We start from the raw sequence: 27,107 nt of genomic DNA, 5'->3' as shown, positions 1-27,107 counted from the left end.
AGGTCTGTGCTTTGAATAGGCAAACCTTTCCAAACCTAGTTCTTGTGACCCACAGCTCTCCAGAGACTCATCATTTATATAAACTGTAAAGTTCAAATGTTTGTTCCTGAAAATTTGCTTTCACTTCCACTGTGTTCAAGTATTTTACCTGCACACTGAGGATTATACTGCACATCTCTAATGCTTTTTTTCTTTTTTGGAGCATGCCTTTTACCCAAAGTACATGAAAGTTACATTGCTATTAATAGATTATGAATCACTAATGTAATTATCAGTTTAGGCAAAAAATAAAATCATTTTTAAGATATTAATCCATGCATTTGCACCATTAGAAAGAATAATGTTATTTCCTGCATATTTAAAAAAATTAATTAGAACTTCACTTTTTGAATTATTACTAATTTAAAAAAATCCCACAGATTGAAAATGGGGAAAATAAAGATATTAAAATATCTTAATTGTTTTCAAGGCACTATAATTTTAGATAATGTTATTCTCCTAAACTTTAAATTGTACTAATTTTTCTCTCTCTACTTCCATATTTTGCTCCTTGGGTACAGATCATGCATTTCCCCCATCTTTGCCTTCTACTTCAGGTTTGATTTTTCCTAGGGACAGTTTGTTCAGCAGCAAGCAAGCAGTCATTTAACTTCTTTATTCCCCTTATTCCCCATTCTCTTTTGTGGATCCAAAGGATACACCTAAGGTGAGCTGAGACACTAGTTGTAAGATCTTTCTGTCCACCCCCACCCCAATAATCACAATAATCACAGACAAGGTGTCCTTGTTCTTTCCTTGCTACCAGAACATTCAGGATTGACAACTCTATACCGAGTTGCTCAGTTAATCATACATGTTCTGGTGGAAATTATTACCTTCATTGCAAGGCTGTGTATAGACAGAATTAAATGCTCATCTTTGCAATAAAGAATGTGCTCTTCTGTAAAATAATTACTCCATTATCAGTTCTGCTCTAAGTATTGTGAAGTTGCTAGTAATTTTTCTCATTCTGTGAGGCTTATAAAGAGAAACTGAATTTCCAAAGTACAGGATTTAAGACTATCAATTATTTCTTTCGTGGATTCCTCCCTTTCCAAAAGAAAATAATCTCCTCTGAAGAAGGTGTCATTCTTATGACAACAGAAGGATTGCAATATCACACTTTCAATGAGAATGTTAGACCTGATTCAAAGTCCAAAAATTCGAGCTACATGAAAAGTGTCCTATTAACATCAGTGAGCTGTTCATCAGCTCTACTGAACAAAAGCTTGCCCTCACTTAAGGTCCTGCTGATAGCTGTCAGGCCCTTGAAAGTTTTGATATCCTGCTTCCAGTTACATCAGCTCCCCCAGCAAGATTCATGCAGGTTTTCTGCTCGTCTTCACTGGTTAGGTATATTCAAGTCCTCTTTACTTGCTTCAGAAGCATGTCTTATACAGCTTAACTTTTAAAAGCTTATTAAAATGACAAGTATTATAGAGACTGTACCAGCAGTAACACCCAAAGTCATAGCCCTTTTAAGATACATAAATTTTTGAAACCAAAGAGTTTCCCCCATGCCTTGCAATACATGTTGTAGTAAAACTTGAAAGAAATTACTGTTGTATAATTATCATTTTCTGAAAAAAAGACCACTAAAATAACTTACAATTGTGACTGTTAGGTGCAGCTGAACACATTTACGCCTTCAGAAACATCAGGAAGTTTTTTTTATTCAATAAACATTCTTGACAACTGATGGGCTAAACAAGGCTTCCCTGCCAGGTGTACTCTTTTATGAAATAACGCATAACAGGAGTTTGTCAAGAGAAAACAAAATTAAGACACTTATGAGTATCGGGTGCAGACAAAAGAGAAATAAATACTCTGAAACAAGAACACAAAAGAGGAAATCCAGCCAGGAAAATGACAGTTAGGAAACAAGCCTTACAAGTAAAGCAGATAAAGGAAAGAAAATAGCATATGTGCATTGTCATGATACCCAATCCCCCCAGTCCAACTGCTTCCATTCTTTTGCATCTAGAATCATTATTGCTAAATTCTGTGATTTAGAAATGGAAGCTAAAATGGAAATCATGCTGAAAAGAGAACTGCACTGGAGGACATCCTTTTCCAACTGAGCACTAAATATTTATCACTCAGAGAAAAAAGGCCTTAATCAAGCTTAGCCCCAAACCCACAAACTTTCAATCCTCTCTGCTCCAAGGCAGCAAACAGCAATAATCCAACCCACAAGAACCAAAGCTGAAACATTTTTTCTGCCTGTGCCCAAAGAGAAGAATTGCAGTATGACATACCCAGGACTTTTCCCAAAGGGTTCATTTTTGGTTCACCATAATCTCTAACACAGCCACAGGCTTGCCCCACCGCCCTCCCAGCCAGCCAGCCAGCCAGCACAGCACCACAGAAATGCCATCAGGGCCAGGATAGGATGGGTAAGGCCAGCTGAGCCCAGAAAAGCCAAGCTGTACAAGCAGCAGCAGCTGCAGCACTCAGCCCCAGCCAGGGCAGTGCTGAGCCCTGCGGTCACTCATGGCTCCAGCACCTCCAGCTCCAGTGTGTGCTCCCTGGAGGAGCAGTGGGGACCTTGGCATGACAGGGCAGCCAGCAGGAATCTCTGCTGTGTTTTGGAGCACAGGGTCTCTCTGGACACTTTGGCTATTGTGTTTTCTGGATAGTCACCATCCCCTTGAAGGACATGCTGGTATTTTGATCCCAGATGGATGCATTCTGCTCCTCCAGCTCATTAATGCCAATCTCTTCCACAATAAATAAGCTTGGTAGCTGGTCTTCTCTGGCCTCTCCTGGATGATTTATGTCATGGGCTTGAAATAAGTCATGCTGAAGTTTCTCTGACCTAGATTCACTCAAACATTGTAACTACTTTGGTGACTTCTTTCCAATCTTTCAAATCCATTATTCAGCAAGCTGGTGCTGATGATGCACTTTCAGCCAGGTTGCTTTCATCTTTCATTTTATTAAATGCAAATTGGATTTGAAAATGAAGGCGGACACTGCTGTAATCACACTGGCAGGTAACAGTGTTACTCAGCTGTCAACAGAATTCAGCCTAAATAGATCATGGCACAAGAAAGAAATTGTATCAATGACTTTGCCTTGCTTGTATTTAAATATTACATCAAACCTATACTGTCACAGGGGACAAAAAAGTGAACACAAGTTGCAAACATAGCACTCATTTTATATCCTTTCTCTTTTCCCTTCCTCCTGCTCCTTAGCTAATCCAAGGGGAGTTATTAAAGCATGAAATTTGTGCATTGTTTGCCAAAAAGCTAGCAGGATAATAATAAACCAGACAGCACCAATGCCACAGGTTCCACTTTATATTACTGGTTTAGACAAACTAATTAATTAAAATATCAAGAGTATGCTTTACACATGAATACTCTGGCATTCCAGAGAGCTAAAAGTAAATCAATATAATACACTAGGTACAGACATACACTGCTAATACTGATTTGCTTGCCTGTATGTTATTTGTAATAAATAACCTTACGGTCTGCTTTTGTAAAAATTACTATTAATAATTAATCAATTGCATTAACCCTTTCTGAACAATATCCTTATGTAAAACATGAGCCAGCTGTGGCACAATCAAAAATATCAATGACTATTAACCAGACTTCAGCAATTAATGTGATGAGGCCTCATTCACAAATCAGACTGTGTTAACTTTTCCTATCTTTGCTAACATTTTAATACTAAGCAACATGTCAATGTTCATTGATCTTTACTATTGATATGACAATATGCTGAGACCTTCATTAGAGACTGTAGGATGTAGTAATAGATTGACTGTATTTTTTTGCAAAGGGGCAATTATTCCCTACAAGGAGGAAGGCAATGCAACTACAATAAATTCAAAAAGCAGACCAAACATTCTGAAACGTCTCAGCTCAGGATACAGCATTTACCACAGCCCCAGATGGAAAAACCTGTATTTTCTTTAAGTGGGGACATTTTATTAACAAGTCACAATGTCATAAGACAGGAGGGTTAAACCTCTGGCCTGAGGTCTGTCAAGATTCACCCAAAGCTTTGGGCATGTCATCAGAATAATTCCTGACATGTCTCATTTATTCTGTTCTTCTGTGCAAGCACCAAAGTCTGTTGCCATGAGTCTGCCTCACTGTGATTGCAGCTAGCAGCTTTCTCACCCACTACAGAGCTACAATTTTATGTGCTCACCACTCACTACAAACACTCTCAGAAACGGAAATTACAAGTAGGAGAAATACTTACATTCTGCCACCCCTTCCAGTGCAACAATAAAGCAGAAGGCAGTAAATAACCTGTTGGAGTGGTCAGACAGGGGACTCAGACTCTTGCCTTGACTCCCTCCTGGCCAAGATTCAGCAAAACAAAACTCAGCAGCACAATCCATTCACAACAAACTCCCCCCATACCTAAGGGGTGTCAGAGGTGGCTCATGCCCTAAGCAGGGCCATTGATTCCTCATTCCTCTGCACAGATTCCATGAAAAAAACTGAAATCAGGTTCCTCCATCTGCTGGGGAAAATTTCAACTAGATATAAAACATTCCTGAAGCTGACATGAAAATTGACCTCAGAGTCAAGTACCTTTACCCCTCCAAAAGCTGCAGAAGTGTGGCAAAGTACTCCCTCAAGTCCTCACAGACCCCTGTGCTGACAGAGTCCCAAGGAAGTTCGCAGTTGAAGGATCTTGATCGTTACAGGGGTAAAGAAAGAAATCAATCAACTTTGCATATACACATATCTATCTCAATATTTGTGCTTGCATCTGAAGAAAAATCTTATTTATTTGAACCAGTTCTAAACTGAATTTCTTAAGGGCTCCTTTTCTTTATTTTTATCCTTTACCAGACCATTCAAGAATGTAAGAAAGCACGCTGTGTACACAAATTATATACATATATCCAGTGTGCTTTCTACACGGCTCTGTACTCCATCTCTGAGGGCCTCAGTGATTCAGCACTACAAGAAAAATCACAATATCCCCTAATAAGTATTTTATATTTGTGTATAAGTATTCTATATTGTATGATCGGACAGGGAGCTGCAAGAAATGTTTCTGGTTTTTTTTAAAAATACAAATGCTTAAATCCATTTAAATGCCACAGCTCACTCAGCTCACAATCCCTCTGCTGTGTCAGGGGTTTCTTTGCACATGGACACATTCAGCGCTGGGGTGTGTCTCTGAGCAGCCCCTGCTTTCCCAGGGGATGCAGGGCAGAGCGAGGGAATTGGAACTGCGTGGGAACTGGAATTGCAAGAGAATTACAGAGCGAGGGAATTTGAACTGCGAGGGAATTGTGCTGTGGCTGGAATGAGGAGCCTGCAGCAGAGGGCACTGTGCAAGCAGCGGAGCTGCAGCCCTGCACAGAAAGAGCTGGAAAGGGACAAGGGACATCCCCCCGGGGACGTGTGTGCTATCTCACCACTGCTGCCCTCATCTCCTCTCCTGGAAGGGTGGTGGTGGTTCCCCCTTGTCTTCCCCATCTGCACAAGTACTCTGCAGCCCGGGCAGACTGGAGGTCTGCTGAGGAATGGGCAGAGAGCTCTACAGCCATGGCTCTGGGAATTGGTACTCAGCAGCAGCAGTGAGTGACACGTGCCTGTACAGCCCATGCTTGTGCCTGGTCCATAAAATCTGTTTGGGACTTTGCTGCCTTAACTTTCAAATGTTCCTCGGAGGGGCAACGCCATTAAATACTGGTTTTATAATCACTCATTTTCATTTGGAAGCTGAAGGCAGCTCTGCCCTGTTCTGCTTTTATACTCTGAGCCATCAGATATTCCCAAACACCCCACAAAGAGGCTAAGCCTGCAGAGCTGAGATAGTGAATATTTACAGCAGTGCTCAGCAGCCAGCATCTCTGAATCTATCAACAGCTCCTTGCAGGAGGAATCAACCTTGTCTTTCCCCATCTGCACAAGTACTTTAAAGAATAATTTCAGAAAGCAAATGAACCATTGCAGAGCCATTAAAAGAATTAAATATTCCATAAGTAGCAGTAAAACAGTACAATAAGGAACACTTAATGTTATGAGAAAAGTCAGTTGTGTGTGGACAAAGGCTGACTGACAAATGAGAAAAATATTTGTTCACTGCCAGTGATCTACAGCAGACCTACAGCCAATGGTACCAGATGGTGGGGCTGGTTTTTTTGTAAACACACCTCTTCTAGAACCAAAAAAGCCTGGTTAATCGACCATGGATCATGGTCCCATAAACTAAGCAAAGCTGTGCCTGCCCAGCACCATTGGCAGACGGTTCCCATTAGGAAAGCAGTAAAGAAAAGTTCCTGGGTTCTTTGGGAGGCATCTGGATTCACTGGGAAGCACACAGAAAAAAGAAAATGGAGCAATTCTAAATAGATCAGGTGATACAGAGAAGATCATATACATCTTTTCATGTCTGTGTTGGGTAATACAGATAATCTGAATGGACAGTCTTCCTTTTAGTCTTTCATTTTTAGTCTTTCGTCAAGAACACAGGGATACCAAACCAAATTGGTATGCAGCTGAGAGCTCTGTCTCACACAGAGTGGGTTCATTGTATGATAACCATGAAAAAGATGTTGATTCTTGGTTTGAACTGCCATTTGACAATAAATAATAGCATTCCTAATTCTAGCACTGTGATGGTATTTAATCCAAGGGCCTGTAGTGATGGAACGAGGGGGAATGGCTTTAAACTGAAAGAGTAGGTTTAGAGATTAGAAGGAAATTCATTACTGTGAGGGTGATGAGGCTCTGGAACTGTTTGCCCAGAGAAGCTTTGGATGCCCCATCCCTGGAAGTGTACAAGGCCAGGTTGGATGGAGCCCTGAGCAGCCTGGTCTGGTGGAAAGTGTCTTTCCCATGGCAGGGAGGTTGGAACTGGGTGACTTTTAAGGTCCCTTCCACCCCAAACCATTCTGTGGCTCTAAGAACTGCAACGTAGCTGAGTATCTTCAGGAACATCAAATTTCTGGGAATATTTTTTTCTATGCTCACAAAGAATAAACTTTCTCTGGCCACAAGATGGCCCTCATGGTATATTGTCTGTGCTATGCTATACAATATCTTTGCCTTATTCATTATGCATTTCTTGTAATATTCTGGTTTCACTTTATTTACGTATATGTAAAGTCTATTTCTCTCTGTTACCTTCGGTTAGCAAAAGACAAAGCAAAATTCCTGAATCTGTCAGATGAATTCACAGGCTCAGATGCCAGATAAGCAGAGCTCCTCCTCACTCTCCCATCAGGATGTTTTGCATCTCCTGCTTGTCATTGTTTTCTCAAGTATTCTTGGTATTGCTTCTGCAGGCATTTTTGACCTGGCATTGTTTCATTTCCTGTGTTTTCTCCCCAAAAGCCACATGACTGGGCACAGTGATGTCAAGCAAGGAAACTGAATTGTTTCTTTCAGGCTCTGGCTTACACAGGACTCCTGCAGCCTTCAGCTGTAGTGACAGGGCTCTGGGATATCTCTTTTTAATCTTCTGCTGGCATAGAATAGGGGAATTTCTATAAAAGCACTTCCTGAAAGGTTTGATCAAGATGATTCAAAGCAGACCATGGAAGAGAAGCCTAGTTGTCACTGAAAATAATAACATCTGCCTGCTGCCCACTTTCCCACTAGTCTTGTGCACATTAAGCCTCTGAAATATCTCCAGACCAATTTGTGTCACTGTGCTGCCTCTGCTGCTTGGCTGAGGAGGCAGGTGTGTTAAAGACAGAACTTTGGCTTCATATACTCTTCATTAATTCCCAGCCATCTGCTAAGGGACAAAATAAATGGGATTACTCTCTGCATGCAAAATTAAGTAAGAAGGATGGAAAAGATAATTTTACATAAAATATATATGTATTATATTTTATATAAAAGTATTTAACCAAATTTAAGCATGAGTCTGTCTGGCTATCTCTATGAACTGTGGTGCCCAAACTGGACAATAAATTAAAGGCAGCTACGGAGAAGTATAAAATAAACATTTAAATGGTGTCATATAATTTTCACACTACTTCAGAAAGAAAAGATGCAATTAAATAACTTCAGGCTTTTCTTTAGAAGAGTATCCATAAAGGTACCGGTAACAGGAATTAAACACCTGCTCTTTAAAACCCTTTTTTTTTTTCTTTAAAGGAAAACAATACTTTCAATTTCAGGTTATTCTGAAGTGAGTTTCAGTTTTCAATGCGTAAGTTGGGTGGCCTGAAAGAACTTGTTTAGAGAACTTAAAAAAATGTTATTTTAAACCTGTTTGAGACATGAGTTTCAACCACAAAATTCCATTTCCAGGAACTTCAATTTGAATAAATAAAAAATCCCAGAAATTTTCAAGACAGCCTCTGCCACTGCTAGCAGCTTTCAGCATCTCAGCTTTCTTCTACTGCTGAAATAAGACCATAAGTTACCCAAAATGATTGTCTAACACTGGCAGCTAGAACTAACATTTCATTGAAACTACTGAAACTACTTCCTTTTCATGATATTTTGAATGATACAAGACATTGTATCGTATTGCACACACCAATATTTTGCAAATCATTTCTCTTAATGATGATGTTTTTATCACATGTCTTCTATTGGGAGAATAAGATCTGTCAACAGAGACTCTCTCTCCACACCAACTAAGACCCACAGGACAAGGTTGAATCTGAGAGGGAGAAGCCTGGAGAATGCCCTGAATGCACACCTTGCCATGGCACAGTGTAATACACAATCACCTTTGATCAACGTTAAATGAGAACACTTTTTGACTAATCCATTCTTGTTAATGCACTCTCTCTCCTCAGTCTTATCATAGTACAAATCAAGAGTAATGCCCCTAAAATTAATATAAGTACACAACCAAGAAATTAGCATAAGCTGGTGAAAATCAGAATGAAAACTGAGCAGCTTGGCTGAGTCTTCAGTGAAGATCGCCTGTCAAAATATTATATAATATCAATTACTACTACTTTGTTCTGCTGTGATTATTCTACTTTCCAAAGAAAAATATCACAGCTTTTCAGAAACACTGAAACATGCTAAAACTGCAGTCTGCCTTCTGAAAATCCACATCCTCAAAATTTCACGTGTTCAATCAGCCAGTTTGAAATAATACATCTTTGTGAACACCTTTAAGGTCAGATCTTGTAGAATGACTGGCTATTCAGGGATTCTCCTTGAAAATTATTTCCACTGTTATTCCCATATTCACTTCAGAGAAAAAATATAATATTCATATACACATATTTATATAAACATCCTCATACTCTTGGCATTGTCTGATGGTCTTTTGTGGCTTGTGTCCATGAAAGTGAACAGTTGAATTTGTTCCAGCAACATCCATCACAGAAATCCTTCTTGGTGCTGGGAACAAATAAAGCAGCAGCAGCTCCCAGCTCCTGTGCCCCTGCACCTGGCACAGCTGTGGGAAGCAGCTGACTGTAGCAGTGACACCATTTATGCTCTGTAAAGACCATGAGAGCCTCTTCAATACAGGCAAGGAGAGCTTAGGCACTGGGTATTTAGTTCTGAGGGGTATGAGCAAAAATGGGGACAGATTTGGGCACTTGTTGAAACAGCTTTCTCCACTAAGCCCTAGAAAGGTGGTTCTCAGGGCAGGGCAGAGGGAACTGTCATGGGAAAAGGGAAAGGTACAGAGCACATAGAGAGAGCACCTCTGGCAGAAATGTCCTGGCTGCAGCCAGGAGCCCTCAACTATCACATATTAACAGTGCAAGTGTGCAGAAGCCTCCACCAAGTGTTAGCTTATGGCATGAGAAAGGCAAAAAATAAAATCTTGGAGATATATGCATCTCTCTATAAAAAATAACTCCTTTTTCAGTATTCCTGCAGCATCATACTTATCAGTTATTTCCTTATACTTTGCCTTAAAAAACATAGCCATACAACTTCACTGTAGCCCTGAGACCATTTCCTATTCCACTGAGTGTCAGCCTTTTGCTCCTCCAGGGTAGTTGTTATTCTGCAGTGCTACCAGAGATGCTGCCTGGTAACAGCCCAGTTTTTCTCCTGCTTTGATGCTACCAGACAATCACAAAAGGCTACACACTTTTCTGGGAGCATAATTTGACCTGCTGACCACTTATTACTGGTAATGAAATAGAAATAAAGACTTCCAGGGCCAAAAATTAATTTGCTAGGCTGGCAGTTACAGGAAAAAAATCTTTCCATTTATGTACTGAAGATTTTTGTCTTTAGTTCCTGGCACATCATTTTAATAGATCTCTGAAACACATTTGAGATTGAAATAGGCCTTTAATGTAGATCAAATATGGGAGACAGGGAACTCTCTGGTTTCATTATTTAAAAGTTATCCTTCCTAAATTGCAATAAATGTCCTTACTCTCTTTCCAGACTCTCTTTTCCCAGGGTTCTTGCATTAACCTATTTAGCTGCCTGTCTGGCAGTGATTAGAGAAAAGGCATCATTTTTTGTCACTGTTTGATTCAACAAACATCTTGGGTAATCTCCTTTGCCAAGAACTTCAAGAAAGGCAAGAGTAAAACCTTGCAGAGCTCAGAGTCCACAGACAACACACTCCACTCCATCACAGCAGGTCTTCCCAGGGCATGCTAAGCATTTCCTCATTTCATTTGAGGGAACCAAAGTCTCCCCTCACATCACCATGCAATTTTGATTGCCAGTCCTGAGAAGTAAAAAGATGAACCAGCCCAGTTTCAAAAATGAAGAAAACGTTAAAAGGGGCCTCGAGTTGTCTATCTGGATACTCTGGTGTGGTTAAAAAAAGAGGCTGAGCCATGATGAAAGTAATTTCTAGTGTTAGATCTGTTTGGTCTGGCTGTGTGAGGTGCCTGAGACCTATATCTGCATTCTATTGCCCTTGCCAAACATGAGGTTCAGTCTCAGACTGCTTTTTGTTCTGTCCAATATATTTATAGTCAAGAAGACTGAAAGAAACTGAACTTCAACAAGGCATCAGAAAGACATAGCATATTAGTACTACTACTATTACCACTAGTAATAATAGTAATAGTAATAATAATAATAGTAACAGTAATAATAATAATAGTGATGATGATGATGATGATAATAATAAAGGATATTATACTATGAGTTGTGTTTGGAAAGCTTAGTGGAAACCCCAGTACTGCCAAGATTTACTTTGCTGGGACCCACTATTCACAGTCAAATGTACAGCACTTCACTGTATTGTTCCTCTTTAGAAGGGAAGCCTCCTGCTTTTTCAGAAATATGACTTAATTACACCAAAGAAACAAAAAAAGCACTTTGAGAATCCAGTAGCTTGAAACACCATTGCTGTTTCCAGTTCTAGATTCCTTATAGCTAGAGACCAGAGTTTTAAAGTGAAATGTTTTGGGGTCAATATTTGGAGAAGCACATGCCTCAGCTGCTGGCTCAGTTTTTGAGGATATGCTGAACCATTGCTCACAGCTAAACAGCTGCCCAAGGAGGATCAGCATTACATCTATTTAATTACTGCTTTCAAAAACACGCCTTCCAGATATCTTATGGAATGAAGAACTTCAGAGCATTAAGTTCTGAAAGTGTCTTCTCAGTCCTACCATTTATGTCACTAAATGCTAATTCCATAGATTCCTTCCTTAACTTCCCAAACTTCCCTAATACCAATCCTTTTTAAAAAGGCTAGCCAAGCCTAGACTGCAGACTTGGATCCAGTTTCTCCTCACCTCCTCAAGGATATGTGGATTTTCTAGTGAAAGCAGCACATCAACACTCCTAGTGTGTTATAATTTGCCTTAGTTCTTTTATAAAAGATATATTATCATAGCTTAGTTTAGAAGAACTGTATGCATTAGTGGAAATTTACAGTAACTTACAAGAAATGGATTTATTAAACCCAAATATCCTTTATGCTTCTTCCATCTGGATACATAGGCAATTCATAGGTTTAATCTAAAGCATAAAATCTCATTTTCTCTACACTGAAACTCTGTCTAATTCTGGGTGGATGGTTTTCATTTTATTCCCTTCTTTAATTATTTCTACATAAAACAGTAAGTTGGAATTTTGTCAAAGCCACTTACTTTGCCCCAACCCCTCACATAAGCCATCTTTTGGAAGAGTGTTCAAGTAGAGCATCAATTCCTCACTTGCATGGGGTGTTTTAGGCAATACATTTCCTTTGTGCACTTACCAGTGAGTGTTACAATACCAGTCCCAGCAAGCTCATTTTCCCTTTTACCTTCATTTTTCCAGCTGCACTTTTTGTGGCAAGTTCCCTGATGTCAGCCAACGTGCCTCACATCACACATGGTGGAAAAATCATCCTCCCTGCTCAGTATACATTTTGCCACTGTATTAAATACTATTAGGTTCTCACTCAGAGATAACACAAAGAGCCCATTCACCCTTTCTCCTCAAGGTGCAGAGGGAAAGGACTTCATGAGTACATCTCAGTTCTAAACATTTCAAGATGACAGAGGAGTTCATGGTTTCTTTTTTCTCATTTAAACATTTTAAGAAGAGCCATAGGTCAGATTCACATTAAGGTCCTTTTCTTTGGAAATGCTCTGGTTCCTCCAGGAAGCACAATGGCTCATATGACTTAATTCTACCTCAAAAACTAACAAGTAAATGAACAGAGAATACCTGAAAAGCTTTTCAGTGATCAAATCAAGTCTTTCACCAGACAGGGTCTAACTTATGCAGCTTTCTTTTGTGTGGGAAAAATCCATTTTTCTTTGCTCATTTAACAGTGAAACTCACCAGTCCCAGGCTGTTACTGAGGCAGTTATTACATGCTTTGGGTTTTAAAGCTCTTAACAACACCATGGAACTGAACTACCTCAAAGAAGCTTTCCCATTTTCCTAGGAACAGCCAAATAAATTACAGGGGAAGAAGAAGAGAAAAATAAGTACAGCTGGTGAGTGACAAGAGTATCACTCACTATGGATTTTAAGGTTTTGACATTGATTAATGTCAAATCCCATCTCCTACAAGACTGAGGTTCCTAATAAGACAAATTTATTATTCCACAAATTATTCCACATTGTAATTTGTTCATATAGAGTGGAAGAGATCCACATTTAAGGGCCTGCTCTGCTCTTTAGGACTGGAATCTCATTCTTGCATAAACTCCATAGCTGTCCCATTAGAGGAGCTTTGGCATCTCTCTCTGTTCTCTAAAAAATATGAACTATTCCTATCAAGCCTTTACATGGAAAATATTCTCAAATATTTATGTGTGTGTGCATAAAGTGAGGCTATATAAGTACAAAAATATTGCAAATAGGAAAAACATAATAAATATTAAGAAAAAGAGGGGGGAGTGGAGAAGAGAGGCAGGTTTCTTGGCTTGCTGAACACATTTAATTGAAAATTTGGCAAAAACAAGAACAACGAGAAAAAGTACATTTCCAGATGAATCTGCTCTTCCTAAATCTGGTTTGGGAGGAAGCCAGCAGGAAAGAGAAATTAGCAAAGCAATATGACTACACATTTCCCACAGTACAGGTCACAGTAAAATTGAATGAGTTTCCTGATATAAGATGCTCAATCCCACCCCTCGCTGTACCCTGATGATGTAAAGCTGTCCCAGGAGGAAAAATGTTTAGAAATAAGTTTGTTTCAACAGAACACCGTCCACTGCTAAAAACAGCATCTGAAGACAATGAACTCCAAAACAGACATGAGAAAGTAAAATTTGTTTTTTACCTTTGAAACATCATCTCAGATATATGCTGTGTTTTGAAGGAACAAAGATATCACCAAAAATATATATTATTAACTTTTTTTAAAATTAGATTCTGTGTCTAAAGTTGTTCTGCCATCTCTTGTTTTATGGCAGCATAGAAGACGCAAAGCAACATTTCTAATGTGTTATCATTTGCCTTAGTTCTTCTACAAAATATATATTATCATAGCTTAGTTTAGAACTGTGTGCATTAATGGAAATTTACAGTAACTTAGTAGAAATAGATTTATTAAATAGAAATATCCTATATTCATCTAGTACACTAGTACTTATAGAGATAAAATGTGTGTTAAAACAATTTCAGGTGTGTGAATACAGCTAGTAGAAATAAACTCTGAATAGATAACTGCATTGAGATCTTTCCAGTTGTGCACAACCAGTATATATTCTACCAAAAAGAAAAAAGAATAAAAAGCACATTCTAGTGCTTAAATCTTACAGTATTACATGGCAGTGTCCTACTATTCAACCCATTTAACCTTAGTTTTGAGGTTGACATCTGTCAGTAAAATGACAGACATTAAGATGCTCTTCAAAATTACAGCAATACCTCATTGAAACCAAAATCCCCAAAGTTCAAACATGAAATAGAAGATACAGTTTTACTGAGATGTACATCAAAATTGGCTTGTCAGAATAAGCTGGTGTTAGTGGAATACGCAGCAGCAATACTGGTGAGCTATTTGCTAGTGATTAAATTATTCAATACTGATTATTTCTTTAAAGGAAAACATCCCTTGAGTCCTGAGTACTACTTTTTCATCACACCATTTGAGGCTACACAGCTTTGAAAATCCAGCATTTTGAGGTCTGTCCCAAGCCACTGATTCATCACAAAAATCCCAGCTTTGGTGATTACCGGAATGTTGAGTGTTAGACTGGCTTTTGTCCTAAAATACATTCAGCCCAAGCTCTGCACCACAGAAATTAAAGAGCATTTCACTGTGATATTACAATTCCCACCCTTCAGGATAATCAGAATTTGACTGTGCAAGGCCCTAAGCAACCAGATCTAAAGTTAGACCTGCTTAGATGGATGGTTTGGATCAAGCAACTTCCTGAGGTCTCTTCCTACCTACATTATTTTCTGATTCCCTAGAAAAAGAAAAAACAGTAGGCAAAATGAAAAATTGCAGAAGCAGAACATGAGAGATTTTCACAGCATACAACAGAATTGTTGAATAATATTGCTAGAAATAACACTTTGAAGTGACAGAAATAACAGCTGGAAAATATTTTGTTGAAGTGTTACTCAAGTGTTACTTAAAATGGTCAAGTGAGCCTTTCAAGGCACATGAGAACACAGGCTTTATATTCATAAATTCCTCTCCTTCTACAGCATTTTAAACAGATATTTGGACGTTCTACTTTTCCCCCTTTTCACAGATATGGAAGAAAGGATTGCCCAGGTTATTTGAGTTAACTCCTTTTTCTTTTCCAGGTTGGTTTGTTTGTTTGTTTGTTGGGTTTTTGGGGTTTTTTTGGTTTGGTTTGGTTTGGTTTTTTATGTTTTAATCAAACAGCAGAAAATCTAAAATGTACATCACAAATTCTTTGAAATCAAGTGGGGTTGAAAACACCAAGACAAACTAAGTACATTTCTTTCTTAGCTGAGCACTAGGATGTGTGCAACAATTCCAGGACTGGTTTAAAAATTCAGAGTTTGCAGGGGAATGGGAAGGAAAGTGCATGGAAACTTCTGGTTCAAATATGACAGGCTTGGTACTTCCACTGACAAGCATGACAAAGAGCAATAACGGGATATTCACTCCTTCACAGGGCAATGCCTATAAGTCTCAAAGCAGAAAACACTACTAAATTCATATTTATCAGCATGAAATACTGAGCTCTAAAGCACATAGTTAAGGATAATTTACATGTCAATATAAGAACAACATTTTTCAGAAATTGCCAGTGAGAACTTTTAATTATGGGGGAAAGAAATATCTATTGAAGACTTAGATGTGAACGAAAAGGAAAAAAATCATCAGCAACTGGGAAATTAGATTGTATTGTGGAAGTTCTGATTAAAAAGACAGGCTGAAAATTGTTTTTTTCTCTAGACATACAGGTCTTCAGCAACCAAAAAAAAAAAAAGCTTGAACTGAGAATATAAGATGAAAAAGTGAGCTCTACTTTCACCTTTCTCTTTTGGCAAGCTACTTTTGCTCTTTTGTGTCATAGTTTCCTGGCTCATTAGAAGTTTTTTTAACTGGTTGGTTTTTCCTTGCTCCATTCTGTCTCACTGAGGTTTAGTGTCCAGGTGCTCACACCTTTGTTTAGAAGCTAATCACATACTGCTGCCAAAACAAAGGCAGCAGGGATGTCAGCAGCACCTTCCTCTCCCAGACTCCACCAAACAACTGAACTACCTTAGCAGCAGAATGAGGCACAACAAAGCCTCAGCTGCACCCAAGATGGAGCAGAGCAACCACAGCCAAAAGGGAGAGAGAAATTCCATGACTGACTTTTGGTTACAGTGATAGCTGTGACCAGACTGGAAAATGAAATACACAGAAAGAAGGAAAATCCAATCCTTGGTATTCCCTGTGAGGCAGGACAGAGGCTTATTAGCTGAAATTCAGCTTATTACCTTATTTCAGCCTTATTAGCTGAAACTCCTGATTAACTTGCATGCCAGATTGTAGCCCAGAGCTCATGCTCTCTTAGAGAGAGGAATAGTAGCATCTCCATCATGCCAAATACTTGCCCACTGAATATAAAGGAGTCCTGTTTAATTATAGCAAGTTATAGTCAGATGTTATGGCTTTGATGTCACTCTAGAGCCTTTCAGAATGAAAACCACAGAATATTGAAAGAAATCCAAAGGGCCTTCCCTTGACTAAGGATGAAATATCATTATGAAATGAAATTATCATCTCATCATCAGTGGTAATACACTGCCACCACTTTTAATCGTCTATTTCAAGAAGTTTTCTAAAAATATTTTCAGGTTAAAACAAAATTCCCTACTCAAGTAACACTGGCTTATGAGTTTACTAGACATTCATATGTTAGAAAACAAGAAAACTACATATGCTGTTTCTAAAGATCAAGTTGGGCAATATCTCCCAAAAGGGAGAATATTCCCATATAAAATTCAGATTAAACCCATTCCATCAGGAGCCTAAGGTCAGAGTTCATGGCAATAATATCTGTTTACACTTGGTCCCTCCCACCCTTTGCCACATCTTGCTATCTGCTCCTGAACACAGCATTTTTTTCCACGTTTCTCCCATGGGATTTTACACAGAGATATGGACTCCACAGGCACAGTCTCTGACCTTACATGTAGCTGTATTTATAGACTGCTGCCCCATGTGAAGTTCAAAGAATCAACTCACTGAATATACCAGGTTAGCCACTGGGCTCATCTGCTACACAGAGATGCAAAGGAGGCACCAAGAGAGCAGGAGAGCAGGGATCTGTGTCCCTCCATGCCATGTGACTCACAGGTGAGATTATTTTAACAGTCTTTGCTTTAAAATTTCACATGCATTCAAACATATTCACAAATAGCAGATTCCCACTCAAATTTTTGAGAGAAATGTCACATACCTTGTTGCAATATGCAGCCATATAACTGGTAACTCGAGAAACTCCAAGGAAGTTTTCTGCTTCAGATCCTGAGTGGACCATTAGACCAACCACCACCAAAGCTGAAAATTTAGTGCTCTCCTCCATGCTTGTGTCAAAATCCCAGAATGCTGTTTGCTGAGCATGGCATGCAAGCATGTCACTGCACAGAGTGGGGTGAAAAAAAATTTTGAAAAGACATCATTTCAAAAATTAAAAGTAGCGTTTCCTGACTATTGTGTTAATTTCTGAGATGGCATTCTGATAACCTGTATTTGAAGTTCCTCGTATGTGTATTTAAGAAAGGTTATGAAGAATGCAAATTATCTGATTTACTCTGAGGGGTTTGACAGGGAATTTAATGGTTGATGAAGATGTAGGAGTTGTGGGGGTTATTTATTTTCCTCTGATCTCTTCAAGATCTTCCTAAAGCTCTGCACAGATGCCCAAAAACTGTTTCCGCTCATCTTTTTATAGAAATGAGAGCCTGGCAGAGAACTGGGGAATGTTCTGCTGTCCTCCTTCCTGAGGATGCACACCAAACAAGATAACTTTCCTGTTCAAAATCTATTTCTCAATTTTCAGAATTAAAAACATCTGGATTTTCCACGTCAACTTGTGACATCTCAAAACTCTTCTGAAATAAATGAAAGATCATTTTTCCACTGCTGAATATTCCGACCAAGGCCGAAGAGTAATTTGGCAGTAATTGGAAACCAAACATCATTAACTGTAAAAAAAAAAAATTTGAAATGGAATTGGTTTATTAAGTTAAAATGGTTTCAGCAGCAATCCATAATATTAGTTTCAGTAATGTTCCTAGAAAAGGTCGATCATCTCATGTAATTGAGCTATTTCTGCCCAAGACACAGGAGTGAGCCCCAGTAGAACTGTGTTCTGTTTCCCAATTAATGTGATTGACCTTCAGCACATCAGTGTCTCCCTGAGGAGCAGTGATGCCACCTGCAAAGGGCTCTGTGATAAGCAGGTGAAAAACACTTTGTCACCTCTTAGTCTAATCCTTGCTAATTAATTACATGATAATTGGTTTGGTCTTGTTGCTCATTAGGTTTTGGTGTGTTAATTGGTTTATCCTGGTGGCTTTACTGAATAGAGCACTTCCATGAGATGACATTCCCATCAATGAATAACACAAAAACTGTTTTCTTACAGCCATTTAAAGCATGTAAGGCTGCATTACACAGGCTTTATAAATACAGTCTGAAGCACCAGAAAGCTGAATTTAGTCTGCACCCAGTTAGTTCTGTCAGAGCCAAGATGTGTGAACCTTGTTATCATAATTCACTGACAGAGTCGAGGTCTCTCCAGCCATGAAAAATCCTATCTTTCACTACTCAGGCCAGTAATAAGGCATAAAATTCAGTAAATGAGCCTAGTTTCTTTAGTGTGAGTTGTCTGAATCCCTCCTGAAACGCTATTATTCTAAAATTTTCCTCCTGCATAAGTGATCCTAAATCAATGTTAAGCAAAGATGTAGGAATTTCCTTCACAACATGTAATTGAAAACACCTCTAAGGTACAGAAATTGTTATTTACTAATAAATGAATAGCCCTTTCCCCCAAAAGATTATTTTAAACTACTTCTCTGATCCTAAGAAAGAAGATATAAAACATGAAAAATGGTATCCTTCAGCTGAACTTCCTTTCTGAAATGATTCTCTATTTTTAAGTGGATATCAGATCTGACTCACAGTATTATGATACACAGTTTGTCTGAGACTTTGAAGAACAAGAGATATCATTAATTTCTGTTCAGACTGAGATAATTCATTCAGGGATTTGTGTACGAAAAATAGAAACTGCTTCTTCAGTCTCAAGCAAGCAGGAGATATTCAAATGATTGTACTCTAGCCAGGGCTGAGAAGAGCAAAGTTTGAATTCTAAATAAATTCTGGGTGGCCCAGATGTTTTTTCTTTGCCCACTTGCCCAAATCAGTCAGCACAGAGCCACCACAGGAGCCAGAGCACCAGAGCTCTGTCTCTCCTTGCCCTCCTCCCACAGCCCTGACACAGATTTATTCTCTCCCCTAAGCCTTTATCTGCCTCAGCTCATCCTTGGGAAGCACAGAACTAGCAACAAGCCAGGTGAAAGCACACATAAATATAATTATATTTATGCTGGGTCCTTTGATGCTCTCTGATTCTCACCAATTTATTGGTTTCTCCTCATATTTTACTCTATTTTTTCTCACTACAAAAGTTAGACATCCAAATGCATTAGACTGGTTTTTGTGTTTGCTCCCTACTTACCTTACTGGCAGTTCCAGCAGATTGCAGGTGGCCCTAGAAATTTTCTCCAAACTCTTCTTCATCTATGCAATCTTGAATTTGTCCCAGTTCTTTTTAATTCATATCAAAGATGAAAGATTACTTAGAGATGTTTTGAAGCAATTTTCAATCATTTTGGAAGTATCTACTCCAACGTATTGAACCACTGCCAGGCCAGAGCGTTGAAATCAAAGACTCGAAAACAAAATAACTCTTGCTTTTTCATAATTAGAAGGAAGCAGGTGTTTGCATTGTTTCAGGACATTATTTCAGCACAGGACCATATTGCCTTATGTTCTCTACGGCATTACCATGTACCTATCCATCATGTCCAACAGAAATTAAAAATACACCAGTAAGTAATTTATTATAGTTAATATATTATTAATTCTAAGACTTAATATCTAGGAACTATGTCTAAATAGCATGAAGAAATGAATGCCAAGATCCAGAGAGTGCATTAACACCCAGGGAAACTTGGATCCGAATCAGGGCAGAGCAAAAGTGAGAACTGGCTGTCAAGTTTCTTTCTTTCTCATGAGCATCCCAGCATTCACTGTGTATATTAAACACAACAAACTACTGTGTGTATCAAACTACTGGAAACCCACTCTATCTTCTGTATCTACGTAGTACATATATTACCTTTTTTTCTACTGCTCGGGAAAAGTGAAAAATTAAAAATTTGTGTGTGTGTCTATATACATATGTATATAAAAAGCTATAGCATCTTTTTCCTTCATTTTTGCAGCTGTTCATTGGTTCTGAAGGACATTACCATCATGTCTTCTACTGCAACATCTAAGAACAAGAGGAAATCAAAATTAAGCAGGGAAGAGTTGAGAGAGGCTGTATGAAACAGGAGAAAAGACAGACTTAGAGAAGAGAGAAAGTTAAACAGAAGGAAAATATAGTCTGTCTTGACATTTTCCTCACTGCAGTTGGATTTCATTCTGGTCCCTACAGGAAAGAGAGAGATTCTAGCTGGGGATAATATCCTCACAGGTGACAGGAATAATCAGCCAGTTTTAGTTTACAAAAAGGAGCAAATATCCTCACTGAATCAGCCACACCAAACACGTGAAATGTGCTATTGTGAAAAGGCACTTAGTGCAACTGCTGGCACAGAGAAGCTCTCAAGAGAGCTCTACAAAAGCTCTTGCACAAAATATAAATCACATCACCATAGCAAAGGAAGCAAAGAGCAATTGTTCCAAACACCTGCGTTCCGCTCATCAGTTCGCTGATCACACCCTCGTGATTCAGTTTTGTCAGAAACCTGATGATCTCCATGACAGCCTCTCATTAAGCAGTAAAAGCTCCACACCCAAATTTGTTAAAGTGTTATATTCAAGCGTTAGAAACATATGGCACAAATTGTAATTTGGGTTTCATGCCTTTGCTGTTGCTGTCAGAGGCCACCTTTCTCCTCTAACCTCAGATGGAAACAAGAAGTAAACAGAGACTCAGTAATTTCCTGCTGGGCTTGCCTTGTTATGGTTTTTCTAATTTATTTTGTAAATGCTTTCACACGTGTCTGACCACCTCCTCCAGCTCCATTATATTCCTCTTCTCAGCAGCAGATTCCTTGTGCTGGGGATTGCTTACTTGGGGTGAATGTTTGCCCCTTTTGCATGGAGCATTTGCCCATTTCATGGAGCAACCTCAGATGTTGATGTTGGTGCAGATTTGTGTCTCAAAGGCCAAGTTCTTTCCACACCTGTCAATCCATGTCACTCCATCTCCTGTGCATGGTGAGCAAAAACAAAATCACAAGCAGAAAACAAAAGAGAAGAAAGCAGCAGAAGACTGAAAGAGCAAGTGTCAAGTGACATAGAAACTTAGAAGTCATTTGAAGTAAGTTTACATCAGACTGTGTGAAACCATGAAAAAACATCACAGTAGGCAAAAGCAAGCTAAGACTTTTCTTTTAAAAAATGTCCCAACAGCATTAAAGCACCACAAATTGTGGGAACAGCAAAAGCAGAGACTGTATCAGCAAGCAGTGGGAGTGAGTGAGAAGGAAGACAAGCAGAGGATATTTTTATTTCTGGATATTTCTATTCCTGAAACTGTTTTCAGTTAGCCCTGGTCTGGTTAGACAGAAGAGTAGCTGTGACACTGTGTACTCACATATGAAACCTACCACACTCAAACTTACAAGATATTTTTTTTACAAAGTATAAAATGGAAGTAAACAGTGACTATTTTAAAAGTAAAGGCTCTGAGATCCTTCAGACTGCATTACAGGTTGGGTCTACCATAGGACACCAGAAAGACTACAAATCTAGGGGATTATTTGCTGGCAAGCAAAAGTTAGTCAAGTTTGAAGGCTGAATAGTATCTTGACACCAAAGACAAGAAAGAATTCAAAATAATGTGGAAGATAAAGACAGAAGTTTGAACTTCAATCTTCAAGACTGTAAAACAAAACAGAAGGGTAAAATATCACCAAACAAACTGCTGTATTTGGGGGAAGATGCAAAAACTTCAAAGGGTTCTATCACTTTCAAGAATTTGGGAATATCAACAGAGTTTTCACAGCATAAACAGAAAGGATAGCCAGAGTAACAGTAACTCCAAGGAATTTTTCAGTAAGTGGTGAATAATATTACAGCAGAAGACAAATGGACTACATCTAAAAGGCAGTACAACATTTAAATTTAAAGGCATATGTTCTTGGCTTCACATTAAGCAGACTCAAATGCCCAAGGCAAAAGAATACTCCAAAGTGACAAAAATTTCCATATGATTACTGATCTTTGCATATTTCTACTACCTCTCATTATCTGGAATTTATAATATTATTCCTGCACAATAAATATAAACAATTAAGTTGTCCACCAAGTCATTCTAGCAGATGCTTTTTTTCAGGCATTTTAAAGCCTCAGTTAAAAATAGATTCAAATCTGGAAGACACTCTAATGAAGTACTTGCCAGATCTGATAGCACACTGTCATGTAGTGGCACGAATTTAAGCAGCTCTCAACACAGTGTCATGTCAGATGTGTTACTCCAGTGCTCTGACAGAATTAGATGAACCATCTTTATCACTGTTTTACAAACTGCAAAAATTACAAAGCTCTATCCCAAAGCAAACAATGTCAGTGACTAAAGTTTTATTCAACTAAAAACTTAAACCAGAAATATACTGTTTGAGACATCTTGTCACATTACAGAGAAAAAGTAAATACAGAAGAAAAGGAATGCAAAAATAAAATCCACGTGATGGGTTTCTGCACTTAAAGATAATACTACTGTTGTGGATATACAGCCACAAATAGTATTTTCTAATGTATCTGCTATTATACTTTTTGGTCTTTAAATTCACTCTTAAAAATGTAAGCTATCTAGTTTGTGAAAAAATATCAAGCAGGTATGTCTCAGATGATAACATTTCCCTGTGCTGTTGCATGTGCAACAATTAGGGGATACCTAAATATGCTTCAAAGAGGAACCTTTTGTAATTTATTTCACAAATTTTTACAGATATTGCATTAGAATTCAGCTGCAGAGAATTTCCAAATGCCTACCAACAAACTTGTATTTCACATATTACAGAGAATATACACATTCAAGAAATTGGAGAGGCAAAAATAAGAAAAACATGTGACATCTCCCAGCCAGATTTTCTTAATAATCTTTGTGACTAGAATTACCCTCTAAAATGTGAAACTTGAAGATATATACAGTCAGTAAAGTTTTAGGTCTTAGGTGACTATGCAGGTCCTACCTGGTTTGTATTTGTCAGGAACATTATTATACAGACACTATACGAAGGCAGCATCATATTGGACACGTAGACTCCAGGCAATGCAAGAGAATCCCAAAATAAAATTAGGTTAAAGTATCTTCACACTGGATTTTCCCATCTCTTTCAAAAAGGGTGAATAAAGTATTTCCTTACTATGTGCCCTGGTACAGCTCTGTTTACATATAATGTCAAATTTCCAAACCTCCCTTCATTTGATTTGTTGACACAAGACCCAGTAAAATATTCTGGATCATTAACCAGACCTAAATATTTTTTCTGTTTTGTTTTACATAAACATGTGGTTGGTTGATTGGTTTTATTCAGAATTTTTCAGTCATGCTAAAAATGATACAATATGCTTAAGGCACGCTTGAGAATAATTTTATGAAGAGGGATTTTCCTGTTTTACACATTAAACCTGTGGATCAGATGGAAAGTATGACCAACAGCTTGTTTTCTTGTTCTTGTTCTAGACCTTTTCAGGACTTTGGAAAAGGAAGCTGATTTTCTTTTTTTAAATATCTGAGACGCAGAGCAAATCTCCAATTTTCCTGCCATCACCCAGACAGGCTTCGGCTGCTCCTCTCCACGAGAGGAATTTCATCACTGGTGCAAAACAAACAAGATGAACTGATGGTCCCACGAGAGCAGCAATTCATGATTCCATTTTTCTTCATGGGTAACAAGTTTCCACTGCCTCTCCACAGTTCCCCATTGGGCTCTGGCTCCAGAAGTGCTCACAACTCCCTTGCTGAGAGCTGGCCTTTATAAGCACCCTGTCATAATCTCAAAATCTAACAGATATAGTGATAGTTTTCAGTGACTCCATCTGTTCAGCTATGAACTTCATCCTACTGGGATTGTAAATGCAGATGGAAAGGAGAATTACACTCAATTGTTTTGGGTTTGGGATGGGGATTTTTATCTGTACAATCTCCTGAAAGCCGATATACAAAACCAAACCAAACCAAACAAACAAATCTGAAGCAAACAGACATATCAGAATTATTGCTGTCAGGGTCAAATAAATCTAAGCAGATAATCACTAATCGTAGTCTTCTGGTGTAGAATTCAAAAGGGAAGATAGTGTAGGCCATTAGTGTAACAAATGTACAATCTGTAACAAATATATAGTTTAAAAAAAATGGGTTAACCAAAAGATATCATCTTTTATAACCCCATGCTCTAAGTAATCTTTTCCTAGGCTTTCTCATGTCTTTAGGCAAAATCTTTTAGATTTGATTTTAAAAGTTTTGACATTCATGGTGAAAAAAAGGAATTATTGGTATGATAAGTCCATTACTAAGACAGCTCAGTTAATGTCTAACTTTTGGAATTCCACTTTCTCACCCAGAAGAACTTCAAAAAGTGTTAATAAATCCCTTAAATAACTGATCAAGTCTTATAATTTTAGAATCCACAACCACAACCTGTCCCTATCACAGGAACTTCATATATTGTTCCCTTCATTAAAGACACAAATGTGTTGCAATTCCAGGGAAATTCCTAATGGATATAGTCCAAAGAAAGACTATCTGTTTTCTGTCTGATGAACACCTCAGTTAACTTCTGGGGGGGTTTCATATTAATCAAGTTTTTTTATGAAGGCAAGCTTTTTTATCACATTTATAACTAATATAAAACTTTGTTAAAGACATGAAGGTTTTTAAATTAAGCACTCAGAAAATTCCTAATAATTTAGACAGCCTTTGCAGCCAAATTTTTTGGTTCACGTACATATGAACAAAACAATCCTTAGCATTTTTTCCCACCGGCTGTGAGCCAAATAACATATCATTCCCCAGTCCCATCTTCACAGACAGCTGAACTGCTTAAGTTGATATTTTTTCCCAAAAAGCCTCCCTTCAGGAAGCCATCCAATACGACTATTTCAAGCAAAAGGTTAATGTTTCAAACTTCAGCAAGTGCAACTGGTTGTATTTGGAATCCCCACAGAGTCTCACAGATGGGCTCACAGACAAGGCTGCCACCTCCTTGCACATGTGTAGACAATGAGCATCCTCTGTGAGGATTCAGGGACAGAGAATTCATCAGCAGAATGGGTGCAGCCATTGCCCAGTTCACCCCTGCTCCCCTGCCAGACAAGGAGTTGGAAAGGGATGGGAGAGGTGATCAGGAGCATTACACTTAGACCACTGAGCTTCTTCAGGACTGAGATCCCATTGCCTGAGCTGGATCCATGCAGCTCGGGACACCTTGAATGACCATGACCCACCTGCCCGTCCTGAAATCTGCCTCAACTGCTGTGAATTCTCACTCAGTTGTGCTAACCCATCCCACACTGTCCTGTTTCTTGCCTGCTCTCAATACATCAATGTATCTGCTCAGCAAGTCTGGCTGCCACTTTATAATCCATATTTCTGCTTGCTCTTTCTCTTCAAGACAACGTTATACTGCTATTTCATATTCACAGCAAAGAAGCAACCAAAGACAGCAGGTTTCTTCTGCCATTGGAGATAGAAACAGGATCCAAATTCCTGCCCCATATAACCCAACCTAACAAGAGGTCTGTATTAGATTACATGAAAAGGACTTGCAAGCAAATCTTATCTCTCTTGTAATTATTAAATCTACCACTAAGTAATATGATTGTGCATCATTTGTATGATATGATTTAGATTACATATAAGCTCCATCATTTTAATTCAGCTAGAACATAGAACCAAAGTGGTCAATTTTACAGTGTACGAATTTCTTCCATGTTCATTTGAACCATGTACATTTATTATGAGCCAATTTCCTGAATGAGTGGAAGGCCATCTCTTGGATTCCATTACAACATGCCTGCCTGCCTTGCAAGGCTTCATACTGCACAAGCACTGTTCCTGATATTCCTCCTATTGTTTGAGCTTAGATAACGTATCACTCCCCTGCACACTGGAGCATGAAGTGTTGGCATATCCTTAAATTGCTTGGTGTGGTTCTCTTTTTCCTTTAAATGCTTTTTATTTCCATCACTGTGAGAACAGAATCAAATCCAAGACTGAATCTTTCTGCAGATTTAATCATGCCTCCCTCATTTTAATAGCCATTTAAAAGCATATTAATACCTGTTTACATACCTATCTTTAGTGTACCAGCTCAAATAAGTAATTTCTTGTCTTCAACAAATTACTCCAAGGCAGATAAAAAAAGTACAAGTCAATACCTTAGAAAGTGCAGCTGTGGCTGAGGTGTCCACACACTGCTGGCAGCAGTCAGACAGCATTTACTAATGACATCCAGATAAGGGATTCACTTCTAGCTCCTTATTGTTCTCACAGTTTGGACTCTGAACTTTTATAATCTGCTGTCGCACAAATGGGGCTGTCCCTCCCAAGTAAACACAACTTAAGAAATGGAGACCAAGGCCTCCTTTGGTTTACTTTCAGGGTTTTTTTAATTTCAAGTTGTTTTTCTTTCAAGGCATGAGAGATAAATACTGCTCTGTTCACCATGAACACTTAGCATATGGCATACAGTGTCCACAGTGATGGTAACAAGGAGACCAAGAGCTTACTTTGATTGAAAATGGATGTCAAAGGACTTCTCTGGCCTTTGGAGCCTTAAAAATACAACCCTCCATTTCCTGAGGACTTCTGCCTTTCAAAGACAAAAGCTCATAGGGCTTTTTATGGCTGAGTTTGAATAATATTTAAAAAATTAAAATCATGTGAGCCTCTTCGCCTTTTTTGACTGCTGTATCATTAAACTTCTGTACATTTACTGACATTTAGCTGAAAGCAAATCCCTTTATCTTCTCACTGAGAATATTGACATTAAGAT

The 27,107-nt window shown here is 38.5% G+C and overlaps 1 long non-coding RNA gene across 1 annotated transcript; it reads right to left on the bottom strand.

Moving 5' to 3' along the window:
* Nucleotides 1-1,688: 1,688 nt before the first annotated feature.
* On the bottom strand, nucleotides 1,689-17,385 carry LOC146433859 (uncharacterized). Its single transcript, XR_014853615.1, has 3 exons — nucleotides 17,261-17,385; nucleotides 4,264-4,313; nucleotides 1,689-3,070 (listed from the first exon to the last, which is right to left on the bottom strand). It is a non-coding gene; the product is annotated as an uncharacterized LOC146433859 (long non-coding RNA).
* Nucleotides 17,386-27,107: the final 9,722 nt, after the last annotated feature.

This window comes from Lichenostomus cassidix, chromosome 8 (assembly GCF_008360975.1).
Source record: "Lichenostomus cassidix isolate B80296 chromosome 8, HeHo_3.0, whole genome shotgun sequence".
Taxonomy (NCBI): Eukaryota; Metazoa; Chordata; class Aves; order Passeriformes; family Meliphagidae; genus Lichenostomus; species Lichenostomus cassidix.
This window is presented reverse-complemented; position numbering and strand designations above follow the sequence as displayed.